The following is an 18,030-nucleotide window of genomic DNA, read 5'->3' on the forward strand; positions in this document are numbered from 1 at the left end:
TTCAAATAACTTGAACTAGTAACATATTAACTACTTTTTTAACCTGAATTTGAATAAACTTAATCGAACTGCAGGTCAACGATTGAAACTATAAATTTCATTTAGTAGAGTTACGTCTTTACTACAAACTACAGGCTGATTTCAGGATACCAACTTTTTATAAAAGGGACCTTTTGAACTCTATGAACATCTAGACCTCTATGAACATCTAGACCTCTATGAACATCTAGACCTCTATGAACATCTAGACCTCTATGAACACCTAGACCTCTATGAACACCTAGACCTCTATGAACACCTAGACCTCTATGAACATCTAGACCTCTATGAACATCTAGACCTCTATGAACACCTAGACCTCTATGAACATCTAGACCTCTATGAACATCTAAACCTCTATGAACACCTAGACCTCTATGAACACCTAGACCTCTATGAACACCTAGACCTCTATGAACACCTAGACCTCTATGAACATCTAGACCTCTATGAACATCTAGACCTCTATGAACATCTAGACCTCTATGAACACCTAGACCTCTATGAACATCTAGACCTCTATGAACATCTAGACCTCTATGAACATCTAGACCTCTATGAACATCTAAACCTCTATGAACTCCAGGTTCTGGTTCCTTCCAATGAGTTCACATCAACATTTAGTCTAAACATCTGAAAACTGGAACAAACTTTAACCCATCAGATTCTACTGATGTTAGAGCCTCAACAGTTGATGAAATGTGGACCAAAGACTGGATTTTAGTAGAAACATGGATCCATCCATAGATATAAACACTTACAGAAACTTTACGGAGACACTAGACCAGCATACTTTGAAATTCTGCTTTCTAAAATTATTTATTTCAGTGAAAACACAGGTTGTGACAATAAACCATAGATAATAAAAACTGTGATGCCACTAGATTTTATCTGTAATTCAACAAATAAATGGAGAATCTGTAAAATAGCAGTTAATGTATAATTTTTCTTCAGATGGCAGCAAATAATTTGTCAAATAATATGTATGATTTTATACTCAGAAGTTATAAAAGAGCAAATTATAAAAAATACAGATTTTATGATGTGGACATTATTAGTAGTTAATAAATTTTATGTCTCTGTATTAACAAATTAAGAAAAATCAGTGACTTGAGTCAGTTTTGAGTCTTTGCTGCGTCGATCTTCAGGAGTCCAACATGGAGGAAGATTTATTGAAGCTCTGCAGGAACCTGGACTCTAATGAAGCTTCTTAATAAAATGATGGTGTTTTTCCCATCGCTCTCCTTCCTTAAAACATGCTTGAACTAGAAGATCCTCCGTGAGCTGGCGGCTGTATTTACCTGCAACTTTATGGACACGTCGTCGCCATAAAGGCATGAGAACCACGACACCTTTGACTGTACGAGCAGGACGGAGCATTTTAAAATGATTAACCTTTACAGCCTCCTCATAAACACAGTTTCACCAAACGTCCACTACCGAGGAGGCGACACACACACCAAACACTGCTGATTCTAAAAAACACACCACGAATAATATGAAATAAACTCCGCTGAAGGATTTACTGTATATTTGTGTGAATATTCCCTGATTTTATCCTCACAAAGAACAAACTCAGGCTGCAAATGTCACTTTATCTGTTGAATAAACATGTTTCTATTAATGTTAAATGAATGAATTAGTTTGTAAAGCAGCTAAGAAATACAAAAAAAGAAGGAAACATCTTTGATTTTTAGATTTTGGTCGCTGGTTGCTCAAAACAAAGAGTGAAAAGCAAACAATCAATCAGTTAATCAAGAAAACAATAATAATTATTTTGTTAATAATTAAAAAAGCTATGTAGCTTCGGCATTAATGCCTGAATAATAATGTTTAGATTTAATACTTCGACAGAATTTCAAGTTAAACTATTATTCCTGAAGGAAAACCTATATAAAAAATAAAAAATGCAGCCTAAAAAAATAGAAAAGAAAAAAGATCAATAGTGAAATAAAATAAGTCTGGAATAGAAGATTAGAAAGTAAAGCTGGTATTTATACTGAGGTAATAAATAAAATCACACATGATCATAAAATACCTGGAAAATGAAAATTAAATACGTTGAAAATATGAAAGACATAAAATAAAATGCTACACTGATACAAACTATTAGGAAATAAAATTTTAAATTTTACTGCTTCTATTCTTGTTTTTCTCTGCTTCTTGTTCAGGTTCCTCCATCTGATTCTCACCTTCTCGTCTACGTCGAGGCGTCCTGCTGTTAAAAGGTGCAGTCTGGGAAAACAATGGCGGCAGGAAGCGCCATTAGCATGCTGTAGGGGGATTAGCATTTTAGCATCGGAGGTGTGAGGCCTCGGGGTCGTGACCTCAGGATGATGTCATTAAAGTGTCACCGGTGAAGGAGGTCGAAAACAGTAAACTGACTGATTCATTTCCTGAAGAGCAAATTTTAAGTGATTTTTTGTTTTAATGGAAGTTTCAATTTGACTTAGATAAGATTTTTTTAAAAACCTGAAATAAGACTTAAACATATATGACTCCTGTAACTGTGAATTAGTATTATAAAGTTCACAGTCCAATTTTCTTTACTACAGCTGCTGACTCCTCTGATCCAGTTTAAATAGAACCATTAGATCCACTCATTAGACTCAAACGCTACAGTGGGAAAGTCTGAGGAGCTCAGCAAAGATCTGAAGAAGAAAATCAGTGACTTGAACTCAAAAGTGAGGACTGGTTTCAGACTGTCTTGGACGGGTCTTGGACTTTAAAAAAATAAAAAGTAGTTCAGGTTTGGTTTGGTCCCAATTTTGTTCTAGTTTTGGACTTTTTTAGGACTGATTTCAGACTGTAGTGTGACTGGTTCTAAACTTTTTTGGACTGTTTTAGATTTGATTTTGGTCCTGGTTTAAGACCTTTAAAGAACTGGTTTCAGACTGTCTTGGGCAGGTTTGTAACTTTTTTAAGGAGTAGTTTAGGTTTGATTTTTGTCATGACTATGTACTGGTTCTTGACTTTTTTAGGACGGGTTTCAGACTGTATTCTGACTGGTTCTGAACATTTTCTGAACTGGTTTAGATTTGATTTTGGTCCTGGTTTCAGACTCTCTTAGGCAGGTCTTAGACATTTTTAACCCCAAGAACACCAAACCTACCATCAAGCATGGAGGCGGCAGTATCATGCTCTGTGGAAGTGGAACTTTACACAAAGTAAATGGAATAATGAAGAAGGAGGATCACCTCCATGTTCTTCAGGACAATCTAAGACCATCAGCAGAAGGTTGATCTTGGACAGTTGGATGTTTCAACCAGACAATGAGCCCAAACACACATCAGACGTGGTAAAGAAATGGTTCCATCAGGCTGGAATTAAGGTTCTAGACTGGTCTCCTCAAAGTCCTGACTGAAACCCATCAAGAAAGACATCAAATGTAGTAGAACGGCACCAGAACTGGTGTCGTTCTTCTACATTTGTTGTCTTTCTGACTCAGACTTGAGTCAATTAAATTGATAGTATAATGATACTGCCACCTCCATGCTTGACGGTAGGTTTAGTGTCCAGAGGAGTCACAGATAAACCAGAAGATTGAAACCAGAAGAACTGAACTGAGGAGGAAACGGATAAATTTAACCAAATATTAGCCTTTATGTTTGTTTATTTTTTTTTAATCCTACAGATTTCATCATATTTTCAGGAAAAAACCTTTAATAAATCAGTGAAATAAATCATATTTAGACGATCCGACGTGATCCTTGTCCTCATCAGCTGGCTGCCTCTCCACACAGTGACTATAAACAGACTTCTGTCCGTCTACATGAGTGATATCCTCATTAATATGGGTTCTCTACTGTAACTTCAGTGGCTGCTTTCATGTGTTTCAGTGTGTTCAGCTAATCACAGGAAACATCCATTAATCAACGGCCAGGACGCTTCTTGTTCTTGACCTTCAGTCGGCAGGTTTCCATCAGTGTGCTCTGGGTCAGGACTCATCGCTGGTTTGTTTAGACGTTTGTGGTTCAGCAGCATTAGTGGGCTTCAGATTTAGTTTTGATATTTATTTAATCAGTTACTGGGTGTTCACAGAGAGCAGAAGCATCACTGACAGTCAGAGAGCGACCCATTTATCAGCCAGAAACAAAGCATGACGCTGCAGAAAGTGAAGTTTACCAGGGCAGAAGTCACTGATCCAGGCCTGATAAGCTGCAGGATAAATATTAATGACAATAAACGTTACTGACAAACTGAAACCGCCTCAGTGCTGAGCGTCAGAGAGAAATTATGAACACAGTATTTCAAAAACGGCCTCTAAAGGGAAAATACAGCTTTGTAGAAACACAATTAAATCAGTAACGCAATAGTTTAACCAGCAACAACACAACATTTCATTGTTTTTGGTAATAAACCCCCCCAAAAAAAAGAAGAACAACTTTTTGCTCATTTTTTAACGGACAAAGTTAGTTTAGGATTTATTTTCCTCTGGATCTGGTCCTGGATGAGGACTGGCTTTAGACTGGCTCAGGCGGGTTTTGGACTTTATTAGGAGTAGTTTAGGCTTGGTTTTGATCCTGGTTTTGTACTGGTTTTAGACTCTTATAGGACTGGTTTCAGATTTTTTTCTGACTGGTTGTGAACATTTTTTGGACTGGTTTAGGTTTGATTTTGGTCCTGGTTTCAGATTTTTTTAGGACTGGTTTCAGACTGTCTTGGGCAGGTCTTGGACTTGTTAAAAATAGTAGTTCAGGTTTGGTTTGGTCCCGATTTTGTTCTAGTTTTAGACTTTTTCTTTAGGACTGATTTCAGACTGTTTTCTGACTGGTTCCGGACATTTTTTGGGCAGGTTTAGGTTTGATTTTGGTCCTGGTTTTAGAATTTTTGAGGACTGGTTTCAGACTGTCTTAGGCGGGTCTTGGACTTTTTGTAGGAGTAGTTTAGGTTTGGTTTTGGTCCCGGTTTTGTACTGGTTTTAGACTTCTTTAGGACTGGTTTTGGACTGTCTTTCTTTAACCCCAAGAACACCAAACCTACCATCCAGCATGGTGGTGGTAGTATCATGCTACACAAAGTAAACTTTTTCAATCTGAACCCTAGAACAGGCCTCTTAAAACCACGTTTTCTTTTAAAAATCTCCAACATGACACCATTTATCATACACTGGGCAGAAAGAACTTGAACTAATCGTCGGTGTTTAAGATTAAAATTATGAGATTTAATCAGAATCTCTTCATTTAAAAATTTGCTGAAAATAAATAATTTCTTCTAATTCCATTCTGTAAAAAATAAAAATTCTGAGTTCCTTTGTGCAACAGAGAAGCCACGGATTCAGTATCGGTCGCTGTAGATACTTGGACAGTGATGGACGAGTTGATTCCAGGAGTTTAAAAAACACCCAGAATCTGCAGCTAAAGTGATTCAACATCAACTTTGGCCTCAAACTCTAAACAAACTTAACTGATTCGGTGTTTCTGCATCATAAAGTCAAACCTAGACGAAGCTGCAGAAACTGAATCTGTTGCTTTCCGTCGGTAAAAATCCAGAACAGGCCAAGGTAACGACGAGGACACCAACGCCCAATAAAGCCATAACCCAGGTGGTGAACTCTGGAGCTGGACTTCTTTTTAATTTTCGTTGGTTAACTATTGACGGCGTTTAACAGCCACGTAGAGCTGAAACACCCAGAAGAGAAATTATTCTGATCAAGCTCAAATAAAAACTGGGTCACATGACAAGCTGCTGATTCTAACTTGTTTTATAACTCAGAGAAAGCTGAACAGATTTTATTATTTATGAATGTTAAACAAACAACAACAAAAAAGAAAGAGATGCTAAGATAAAACAATTGGATAAAATGTTATAATCATCTAAGAAAATTATTAAATCATGAGATAAAATCACAAATTTGAAAAAAAAAGATGTTAAAAATACTAATGAGAAAGTTGTATTTACAAGATACAAAGCTAAAAGTTTATCTAAAATGAAAAAGTTAAAATAATTTCAAGGTAAGAAGATGCATTTATGAGCTAAAAAATCCAAAACAATATAATTAAATGTTAAAATATCAATGTCAAGTAATGAGATAAAAGCTGAACTTGTGAGTTAAAAAGTTAAAAGTATGAAACAAAAAGTCCAAATTTTGAGACATAAAGTTTACGTTAAGAGACAAATACAAAGATAAAAAGGTAAAATCATGGAATTAAAAGTTAAAATGATCCTTAAATGTCACTTTTTTCCCACTCAACAGTTCAAGCATCAGATGTTGACACTGACTGAAGCTGGAAGCAGAAATAGTTTGCAAGTAACATCAGTGAGACGAGCTGCAGAAGAAGAAGAAGAAGAAGAAGAAGTCTGTCTGCGTTTCTTCATCTGTTGCCAAACATGAACTTGGAATTCTGCACCGTCGTGTCGAAACCATCGTCTTTATCAGCAGGACGAAGGTTAATGAGGGGGAAAGGTGAGGCGGCAGAGAAGCTTTAATAAACCGAGATAAAAGCTGCTCACAGTCACAGACTAAAGCAGGAAAATATGATTCATTCTGGTCCCAGTGAGTCCATCTGACCAAACGTTCCTCCATCAGGTTTTCCCTCTTTGAAGGAATAGAAGTGAAATTTACTGATGACAAAGAGTTCAAACTTTCGGGTGGAACTACCTTTAAATGCTAGTTTTAATGGGTGAGACTGTAAAATATTTACCTGATTGTTAACCCTCCTGTTGTCCATGAGGACAACCAAAAAATATTGTTTTTTTGTCTGAAAAAAAAATCAAAAATTCAGCAAAAAAATTCCCATAGCAACCACCTACAGCACCATAGCAACCACCTACAGCAGCATAGCAACCACCTACAGCAGCATAGCAACCACCTACAGCACCATAGCAACTACCTAGAGCACCATAACAACCACCTACAGCACCATAGCAACCACCTACAGCAGCATAGCAACCACCTACAGCAGCATAACAACTACCTACAGCACCATAGCAACTACCTACAGAACCATAGCAACTACCTACAACACCATAACAGCCACCTACAGAACCATAGCAACCGCCTATAGCATTGTAGCAACCATCTACAGCACCATAGCAACCACCTACAGCAGCATAGCAACTGCCGATAGCACCATAACAACCACCTACAGAACCATAGCAACCACTTACAGCACTACAGCAACTACCTATGGCACCATAGCAACCACCTACAGCACCATAACAGCCACCTACAGAACCATAGCAACCGCCTATAGCATTGTAGCAACCATCTACAGCACCATAGCAACCACCTACAGCACCATAGCAACTACCGATAGCACCACAACAACCACCTACAGCAGCATAGCAACCACCTACAGCAGCATAGCAACCACCTACAGCACCATAGCAGCCACCTACAGAACCATAGCAACCGCCTATAGCATTGTAGCAACCATCTACAGCACCATAGCAACCACCTACAGCACCATAGCAACTACCGATAGCACCACAACAACCACCTACAGCAGCATAGCAACTACCGATAGCACCATAACAGACACCTACAGCAGCATAGCAACCACTTACAGCACCATAGCAACCACCTACGGCACCATAGCAATCACCTACGGCACCATAGTAACCACCTACGGCACCATAGCAATCACCTACGGCACCATAGCAACCACCTACAGCACCATAGCAACCACTTACGGCACCATAGCAATTACCTACGGCACCATAGCAACCACCTACAGCACCATAGCAACCACCTACGGCACCATAGCAATCACCTACGGCACCATAGCAACCACCTACAGCACCATAGCAACCACTTACGGCACCATAGCAACCACCTACAGCACCATAGCAACCACTAACAGCACCATAGCAACTACCTACGGCACCATAGCAACCACCTACAGCACCATAGCAACCACCTTGGGCAGCATAACAGCCACCTATGGCCTCCTAGCAACCCCACAGACACTTTCTGGATGCACCCAAACAAACACAAAGAATCCGCTCACATTACTGAATATAGTTATATATAGTTATATATAATAGAGTTATATAATATTAATTAACGATAAATCTTTATTTCCATAAGATTTCAAATAAAATCGTAGTTTTTGTAGAAGAACATGAAGATAGTTTCTGTGTTTTGTCAGTGGAGCTGTTTATTCACTGCTGTAATATTTATGGCCCTACGTTCAGCAACCATCTCACACAAACTTCTTCTTTTTCTCTCAGCAGCTGATAATTAAGCAAATAAAGCAGAACTGCATTGTGGGAGTTTTCATGAGCCTGAAGTCTCAGAGGCTCAAAGTAAATAAAAGAAAGCTGCAGTTCTGGAAGAAAAAAAGGCAAAATGTTGGGTTTCAGCTGAGTAAGACGTTGAACCAGAGGAACGTTTAATCAGACCGTTAGAGATGAAAAAACATTTATTAAATACGATCGTGTTTTAGAGGAAGTCACACGAGGACGATAATGTCACCATAAATCCTGCAAACACAAGTTAAACATTTGCAAAACCTTAATTCAGTTAGTCTGAGGTAAATAAATACATATGAATTTAAAACAGACATAAAATATATTTATGTTGTTCTCTTTTCAAGGATTATTTGCAATTTATTTTTATTTTAACCTGTTATTTTTGTGTTTTATTATTTCGGCACATGAAATATTATCTTACGTAACGTTTACATTTTATTATGTCCTGATTAGACACAAAGGTTTCACATTTTCAATCACCGCCGGGGTGTAATCTGATTTTTTCACATTTATTTGAAGCAGTTTGAGCAGCTGAGTTAATGTTTTACATGTTTATTTACTTTAAAGTCTAATTCATTATTGATTGGGTTTTTATAAGACGACAGGAATAAGATTGTAAACAAAGAGAAACGTGCAATAAGGCCGTAAAATTATAATTAAAAGCAGTAAAATAATAAGACGTGTAGACACCACCATGGAATAAACTGGACTTTAATGGAAAGAGAGGAGCTGATAAAGGAGACGTGTGTGTGTGTGTGTGTGTGTGTGTGTGTGTGTGTGTGTGTGAGTGTCATGTAGGTTAATGGAGCTGCAGCCGTTTACTATATGATGAGCTGTAATTGGAGACAATAACTCGTCTGGCTGATAGACTCTAATCTTGTTCATAAAAGTCCTCGTTTCACCTGAAGATGCTGCAGCACAAACGGCCCATAAATTCACATTTTAACTCCAGAATAAAAACAGAACATGGTTTTTAAATGATATTCTAATATTTAGATTACAATCTAAGGTAAAAAGTTATACTTTAGTTAATTAAGAATCTGCCTTTTTATTTTAAAATTTAAAATCTGAATCATTTCATCCTCGTTTTGCATTTTTTCCCCAAATTTATTCACCACTTCTGATGAAAAATCATTTTAAAAATCAGTAATACAGACCAAGCTTCATCCCAAATCTCATGAATTTAATTAACTCATTCAGTATTTATTTATTTTTTAATATTGTGGAATTAGTTTGTGTTTGAAATTTGGAGTCTGGTTATTTTATCATTTAATTGTCTGATTTCAATTTGACTAAATTTATTCAGAATTATTATTTTTTAATAATTATTCTTATTATTTTTCACTATAAATTCTATTTTTTTAATCAATTGTGAATCTTCTAATCTTTTAATCATCTAATTTGAATCTTTCTGAATGTACAGAAGCAGTGACAGAGACTGAATCAAATTAAAATCTGTCACATTTTATTTGTCATTTATTTTTCAGCTTGAAATTACACTTAGTTTAGTATTTTAAATATTAATTCAGATTCTGTATTTAGTGTTTTTATTGCATTTACGTCTCCAGTATTTTTTCTATTAATGCTATATAATTAGTTTTTGTTTGAAATTTGAAATCTGATTATTTTTTAAAAATTATTTCATATTTATTTTCTGATTATTTTTCACTACAAATTGTATTGTTTTTTTTTAATCAATTGTGAATCTTTCAATTGTTTATTTTGAAATTTTCTGAATATATAGAAGCAGTGACAGACACTAAAGCAAATTAAAATCTGTTGCATCTTGTCAATTATTTTTCTCTTTGAAATTACGCTTAATTTAGCATTTTAAATATTCTTTCAGACTCTATTTAGTGTTAGTTAGCACACATTTTTATTTATTTTATTTATTATTAAATTTATTTACTTCTCCAGTATTTTTTTCTATAAATGTTATAGAATTAATTGAGTTTGAAATCTGAGTATCTTATTTATGTTTAATCATCTCATTTTATTTTTTCTCTCTGTGTCTCTGTTTGAATTCTAATTTATTGAGATGGTATTTATTTAGAAACATTACTTTATTTTTTTCCTGATTAAATATCTCATTCTGAATTTGCTTCATTTTGTTTGTCCTAAATTATTTTTCATTATAAACTGACAGTTTTGTGTTTACTCTTTTCAGTTTGTGTGTTTTTCAGTATTTACTCACACATTGAGCTGGATTACCGTACATATGTAGGCCTGGTTCACAGTGTGTTTTGGGGGAATACCAGTAGTACTCCGCTATTATCTGGCCTTTACAGCGTCCTACCGTTCCAACACTGCTCCTTTACAACTCCACTGTTTATCCACAATCAATGTGGCCAATACAGGGGCGTATTAGGGGCAGTAAGTATATTGTAAATGAAAGTTTATGGTAAAATGGCCCATAAACAGGCGGCTGTATAAGTGTGGACGAGCTGCCGATTCCCTTTATGGATGTCGGTGAGAGTTTATTTGCTCTCCTTGTTGTCTTTTCCTTTTATTTGCACTAATTATTGTGTCTATTGACAGAGATGATGCGGCAAATAAACCGACATTTTAAAGCCGTGTAAAGTGAAGGGGAATTAGAGGTAAAGGCGGTTACTGAGATTCTCTCCGGCGTAAATCGGCGACTCGTTCAACAGCGTGGCGGCCATTTTGTGTCAGGAGACGTGTCCTGAAATGGCCGCCGCCCCACCGTAGACGCCTCTGCTGTTTGATCGCGAGTTTCCAGGACTGATAGTAGCAGGAATTAATAACGCCTGTTTACGTCCACAAACAAAGAGGAAAGTTTACATTTAAAAATTGAGGCTGTATAAGTTCAGCGGTAATCAGTCGATCCGTTTTACATCCTGTTTGGGCCTCCGACCGGCTGCCAGCTGAACATTTGACCTCAGAGATAACAGACGAGGATGTTGTTCCTCATTAACGCGACAGTAGATAGCCGCCATAAAAACACTTCCCACCGAGCGGCTTTACTCTGGTTCTGGAGAAAATAGCAGCTGAAAGAAGAGGATCTAGTACAGCTAGCAGCTAATGAAGTGTTTTAGCTTCCTGTGGCGCTAAATCTTCTTTCATACAGAGATGTAGTCATAAACCTTTAGTCTTTGGCTTCTGTAATTTTAGTACCATCCTTTAAACTCTCTGAGTGAAAACATAAACTGTAAATTAGATCTGTGAGTCCACTAACATAGAAGTAGGAATTAAACGTCTGGCTTTGTTTGGCCAAACTGAGTTTAAAAAAATGCATGTAATTTACATTCCAGTGTGTCAATTATAACCAACTCCCATACATTTACAATGTTGATATTACATTTATGTGTGCATAAATACATGTATTCTACCAGCATAATCACTGCTTCCAATTTCAGTAAGCTAACATCAGCTGTTAGCTTGTTGTTTCTGTTCCATATTCATCAATAATAGATTAAAAAAAAAAACTACCTAATTGTGGTGTTAACTGCAGTGTAAATCTCAGAAAACACCATGAAACCACTATTACTTTCAAATATCTTTATATTAATAGGAGCTAATGTCACTACAGGGACTTTAGCATCAATGGCTAACCCTTAAGTAAGCTAATAGCAGTTATTAGCTTGTTGTCATTTGCTGTTATTAGTAGCTAAATGAAAATATTAATGCAACACCACTGAAATAATGGTGACATAACAGGAGATGGACAAAAGCTACATGAATGTAAAGAATGTAAGATAATCAGAACAGCAGCTAGCCAACAATAGCAGCTAGCAGAGCAATCCTTGTTGCTAACTGTGGCATTAACTGCAGTGTAAATTTCAGATGAAACCATGAAATCACAATTACTTTCAAATTTCTGTACATTAATAGGAGCTAATGGCACTCGAGGGACTTTAGCTTCAGTGGCTAACTCATAAGTAAGCTAACATCAGCTATTAGCTTGTTGTTTCTGCTCCATATTCATCAATAATAGGTAATAAACTATCAAATTGTGGTGTTAGCTGCAGTGTAAATCTCAGATAACATCATGAAAACACTTACTTTAAAATATCTGTAAATAATAGCAGCTAATGTCACTAGATGGAATTTAGCATCAGTGGCTAACTCATAGGTAAGCTAAAATCAGTGATAGCTTGTTTTCTTTTGCAGCTATTAGTGACTAAATTTTAGTTTTTGTTAAAATAGTCCACAGCACCACTTAAATAAGTCTAACAGGAGACGGATATGTAATTAAAAAAGAGATTAGAAAACAAAAAGCTACATGAATGTAAAGAATGTAAGATAATCGTGAAAGCAGCTAGCTAACCATAGCGGCTAGCAGAGCAGTCATTGTTATGTTGGAAACTATGGTGTAAATCTCAAATAACACCATGAAAACATTATGATTTTAAAAATATCTGTAAATTATTCAGAGCTTCATAATTTTACCATTCAAAGTGACTTTTAGCATCAGTGGCTAACCCATAAATAAGCTAACATCAAGATTAGCTTGTTGTCTTTTTCTGTTATCAGCAGCTAAAATATTGCTTTTGTCACATTAGCACATCACCACTGAAATAAGAACAGAAGTTGGCCATGAGATTTAGTTAAAGAGAAACAAAAACAGTAAAATAATTATTATGTGAACATAAGAATGTAAGATAAATAGAACAGCAGCTAGCTAACATTCACAGTTAGCTAACAGTGATGCTGATAGTAGTGTTACCTTGTTGTCTTGTGCGGGTATACGTTGTATTACATCAATGAATTACTGAGACAACAAAAAATTCACTACTTAAAGGGACTTTAGCATCAGTGGCTAACCCTTATTAAGCTAACATCAATGTTAGCATGTTGTCGTTGGCTATTACTAGCTGTTAAGCTGTTTTTCTTTGTTAAAAAATTAGCACAGCACCGCTAAAATAAATCCTACAGAACCAGAGATGGACATGAGTTGGTTTTGGGTTTAAAACAATCAAGACAGTGGCTACGAAAATGTATAAATGTACGATTGCTAAGTGCTAATTTGTTAACCGCTAAGTGAGTCAACGTCTAGTTATAGATTTCAAATAAACTACACTGTAACATAAATTTCTGATTAAAATTTAAATAAAATTTGTGTTTGTGTGCTAATTATAACCAAACTGCGTACATTTCTAACATATACATATCACATAACATATAACATAACATATAATATTGCATCTGTGTATTTAATAATGTTAGAGTAAGGCAATTATTATGATAGCTGTCACATTAAAATACAAGTTCTAATAAAAAGCTCAATATTGTGAAGTAATTTCTCAGCTTTAAATTGTCATCTCTGCTGTCTAAACCCATTTTGTTTTGCTTTAAAGTTGTTTTAAAGTTCACTGCACCAGTTTAATCCCTTAAATCTGAACACTCTGAATGTGTTTTTTAGTGGAGTTAAAACATTTCCGTGGCTGGTAGTCGGACGTCCAAACGGTGGGTCCTCCGGCTGCTATCAGAGCTCATCACGCCTCCTCAACAAACATTTCTGCGTCTCTGTGGTGAAGCGTTTTTACTGCGTCCAGCCCTAATAAAGTTTATGGCGGTGAAGAGGCAGCGGCCGGGCAGCTCGGCTCTCATTACCGACTGTTTACCCAAAAATGAGACGCGAGCACAGCTGTTGCTACTGACAACGTGGAAATAAAATCTGTGTTTCCCGTCGGATTTCACTGAAAATACAGTGAAAAGACACACAACTGTTCAATGCGTCTTTCATTAGGTCCCTTTTTGCTGTAATTTTGTGTATTTTTGTTGTCATTTGTGCCGCTGTGTTTGTTATTATTGTCACTTTGTTCCTTTTGTTGTCATTTTGTGTATTTTTGTTGTCATTTGTGTATTTTTGTTGTCATTTTGTGCATTTTTGTTATCATTTTCTGTATTTTTATTGTCATTTTGTCCCTTTTATTGTCATTTTGTGTATTTTTGTTATCATTTTGTGCATTTTTGTTGTCATTTTGTGTATTTTTGTTATCATTTTCTGTATTTTTATTGTCATTTTCTCCCTTTTGTTATCATTTTCTGTATTTTTATTGTCATTTTGTCCCTTTTGTTGTCATTTTGTGTATTTTTGTTGTCCTTTTGTGTATTTTTGTTATCATTTTCTGTATTTTTATTGTCATTTTGTGTCTTTTGTTGTCATTTTGTGTAAACTTGTTGTCTTTTTTGTGACGTTATGCTTGTTTTTATTGTCATTTTGTCCCTTTTGTTGTCATTTGTGTATTTTTGTTGTCATTTAGTGTATTTTTGTTGTCATTTTGTGTAATTTTGTTGTCATTTTTTGTATTTTTGTTGCCATTTTGTGTCATTTTGTTGTCATTTTGAGTATTTTTTTGTCATTTTGTGTCATTTTGTTGTCATTTTGTGTATTGTTGTCATTTTGAGTATTTTTGTTGTCATTTTGTGCCGTTATATTTGTTTTTATTGTCAATTTGTCCATTTTGTTGTCATTTGTATATTTTTGTTGTCATTTTGTGTATTTTTGTTTTCATTTGGTGTATTTTTGTTTTTGTTGTCAGTTGTGTATTTTTGTTGTCATTTTGTGTATTTTGTTTTCATTTCGTGTATTTTCGTTTTCATTTCGTGTATTTTTGTTTTTGTTGTCGAATTGTGTTGTTTTGTGCCATTTTGTGTATTTGTGTATTTTTGTTTGTCATTGTTTTGTCATAGTAAACAGGTTTAAATTCATTTTGGACAAGTCCTTCACCATTATGATAAACATTGAGAATCACTGAGGACAACTCTTGATTCTTTTTGACAGATTCTGAGTAACTGTAGACTTTTTTTTTTCATATTTTGGACAAATGTTCAGCCATCTTGGGCAGGTTTTAAATCATTTTGCACAACTTTGCGTCATTTGGACTGCTTTGAATTTTCTTAGACAACATTTAAATAATTCTAGGCAAACTGTAAGTAATTTTGGACATATTTTCCATCATTACTGACAAGTTTGAAGTCATTTTTGACACGTGTTTTAATCATTTTGGCAGCTTTCTCCACCCCTCCACTATCTGCAGAAGTCCAGGTTACAATATGAGGGTTTGTATGATGCAGTATGGCAGCTCTGCTAGTATTTCTTCTACTAAATTGTTTATTTTATTGATGGTTCTTGCCTCCCTGCACCTGTTCCTGAGCTGCATCCTTCGCTAAGCTCAGCTAAATACATTGTGATTGGTTTTAAAGAACTAAAACAAGAAAGAACATTTCCCTCCCAACAGCAAAACGATAACGAGGAGGAGGTGGACGAATTTGCAGAATCATCCACCTCCTCCTCGTTAGCGTTCTGCTGTCGTCAGATGTCATCAACTGTCATCAGATGCAGATCACTTTAGTAAAATGTCTGTCCAAAGCTAATTCCTGAGTTTAATTCAGTCACACTGAAGACTAAACGCCACATTTTAACGTTATAAACAGGACTAGGGTTTACATAGTCCAGCTTTAATGGTCCCATGTGGACAACGACACTCATGATCTTTATATGTGGTGAAATCTGACCATAAATGAAGTCAAACTACCAGACAGAACAAACCTGAACGTCTGCAGGTGAGTTCATTTATTTATTTTGTCTTCCTTTGTCAGGAATTTTGGGAGCCGGACATTAAAGATTAGAATATTTTCTCGAGACTTCACTCAGAAAATTAACTTGAAAGTCGAAAAATGTTTTTCTTGTCATTTTGTCCCTTTTGTTGTCATTTGTGTGTTTTTGTTGTCATTTGTATGTTTTTGTTGTCCTTTGGTATTTTTCTGTTTATTTTTCTTGCCTTTTTGTTGTAATTTTGTGCCGTTATGTTTGTTTATATTGTCATTTTGTTCCTTGTGTTGTCATTTGTGTATTTTTGTTGTCCTTTTGTGTTGTGGTTGTTTTTATTGTTATTTTGTGTCTTTTTCTTGTCATTTTGTGCAGTTTCATGTGCTTTAGTTGTCCTTTTGTGTTGTTGTGTTTGTTTTTGTTGTCATTTTGTGTCGTTGTGTTTGTTTTTCTTGTCATTTTGTTCCGTTTCGTGTGTGTTTGTGTTTTTGTTCTTGCGTTCATTGCTGCTCTACATCTGATTGTGTTCCACTCCTCCCATCTGATGTCGTCATGAACCAGATATGTGAACTGATGAACCTGCTTCAGTGTTTCTGGGTCTAATTCTATGTTACAGGTTGGGATGATGGCTTTTATTTCTGTTTTCTTTTTGTTCAAAGACACACCAAGTTATTGTCTCTCTGCATTAATTGTAGATATTATGGTCTGAAAGTTTTCTTAACTGTTGGCTAACAGCACTGTGTCGTCTGCATAACGTGTGATATTTATGTTATAACCTCTGATGGATGCTCCCTCTAATCCTTGTATTTTCCTCATGATGTTTTTACTGTAAAGGAGAACAGGTCAGGTGACACATCCCTGCCTGAGCTTCGTTTTAGTCAAATTTAGCAGATTTTAATAACAGAATCCCCTGAAACAGCAGCTGTGATGCAGGTGTGAAGGTGGAAGATGCACTTTTTCAACATTTAATTTGCTTTTAAATGGCTCAGGGCCTCAAGTTCAAGAGGCGTCTGTTTCCCCGTCACTGATGGCCTGAGTCACTGATAATCTATCAGCGCTGAGATACTGCTGCTGGAGGCAAAGGTCTGGATGTGGACACACTGCAGCAGATAGCAGGATCCTGCTCTGTTTGAACAGCGTTCCTCTCCAACCTTTGGACACCACACCTCAACCGCTCATCTCTCAGCAAGTAAATACACATTTCTGTGTGTGGCTTGAGTTTATACGTGACCCCAGAGGTTGGTGAAATAGTGGAATGATCATCTCAGATTATTCATGGAGGGTTTAAGTAACGTCCACAGAATTTATTCAGAGATGTTCGACTCAGCGAAGATTCAAACTAGCTGCTGCAAGCTAAGCTGTATTTAAAACTGTGTTTGTTGTCCTTTTACTGTATTTTACCAGCTCTTCTGATAAAATAGTGAGGTACAAACTGTTGGAAATGGAACATATTCACACTGACATGTAGCTTCGTTTATTAAAACAAAAACCTACTGATGGATGAGTCTATGGATCTTTCTAATGGTGCAGATCTGCAGGTATTTATCAGCAAATTTTAATATCTACACTACTGTTCAAAAGTTTGGGGTCACTTAGAAATGTCCTTCTTTTTGAAAGAAAAGCATTTTTTCAATAAAGATCACATTTAATGAATGATAAATCCAGTGTAGACATTGTTAATGTGGTAAATGACTATTGTAGCTGGAAACAGCTGATTTTTAATGGAATATCTCCATAGAGGTACAGAGGAACATTTCCAGCATCACTCCTGTGTTCTAATGCTACATTGTGTTAGCTAATGGTGTTGAAAGGCTCATTGATGATTAGAAAACCCTTGTGCAGTTATGTTAGCACATGGATAAAAGTGTGAGTTTTCATGGAAAACATGGAATTGTCTGGGCGAGTCCAAGCTTTTCAACAGTAGCATATAAGCATATATTCATCCATCCATCCATCCATCCATCCATCCATCCATTATCTATACACCACTTAATCCTCACTAGGGTCATGGGGGGGGGGTGCTGGAGTCTATCCCAGCTGACTCAGGTGAAGGCAGGGGACACCCTAGACAGGTCACCAGTCTGTCACAGGGCTACATACAGAGACAAACAATCACTCTCACATTCACACCTACGGGCAATTTAGAATGATCAATTAACCTCAGCATATTTTTGGACTGTGGGAGGAAGCCGGAGTACCCGGAGAAAACCCACGCATGCACAGGGAGAACATGCAAACTCCATGCAGAAAGATCCCGGGAAAGCTGGGACGTGAACCAG

This window comes from Amphiprion ocellaris, chromosome 14, assembly GCF_022539595.1.
Source record: "Amphiprion ocellaris isolate individual 3 ecotype Okinawa chromosome 14, ASM2253959v1, whole genome shotgun sequence".
NCBI classification, from domain to species: Eukaryota; Metazoa; Chordata; class Actinopteri; family Pomacentridae; genus Amphiprion; species Amphiprion ocellaris.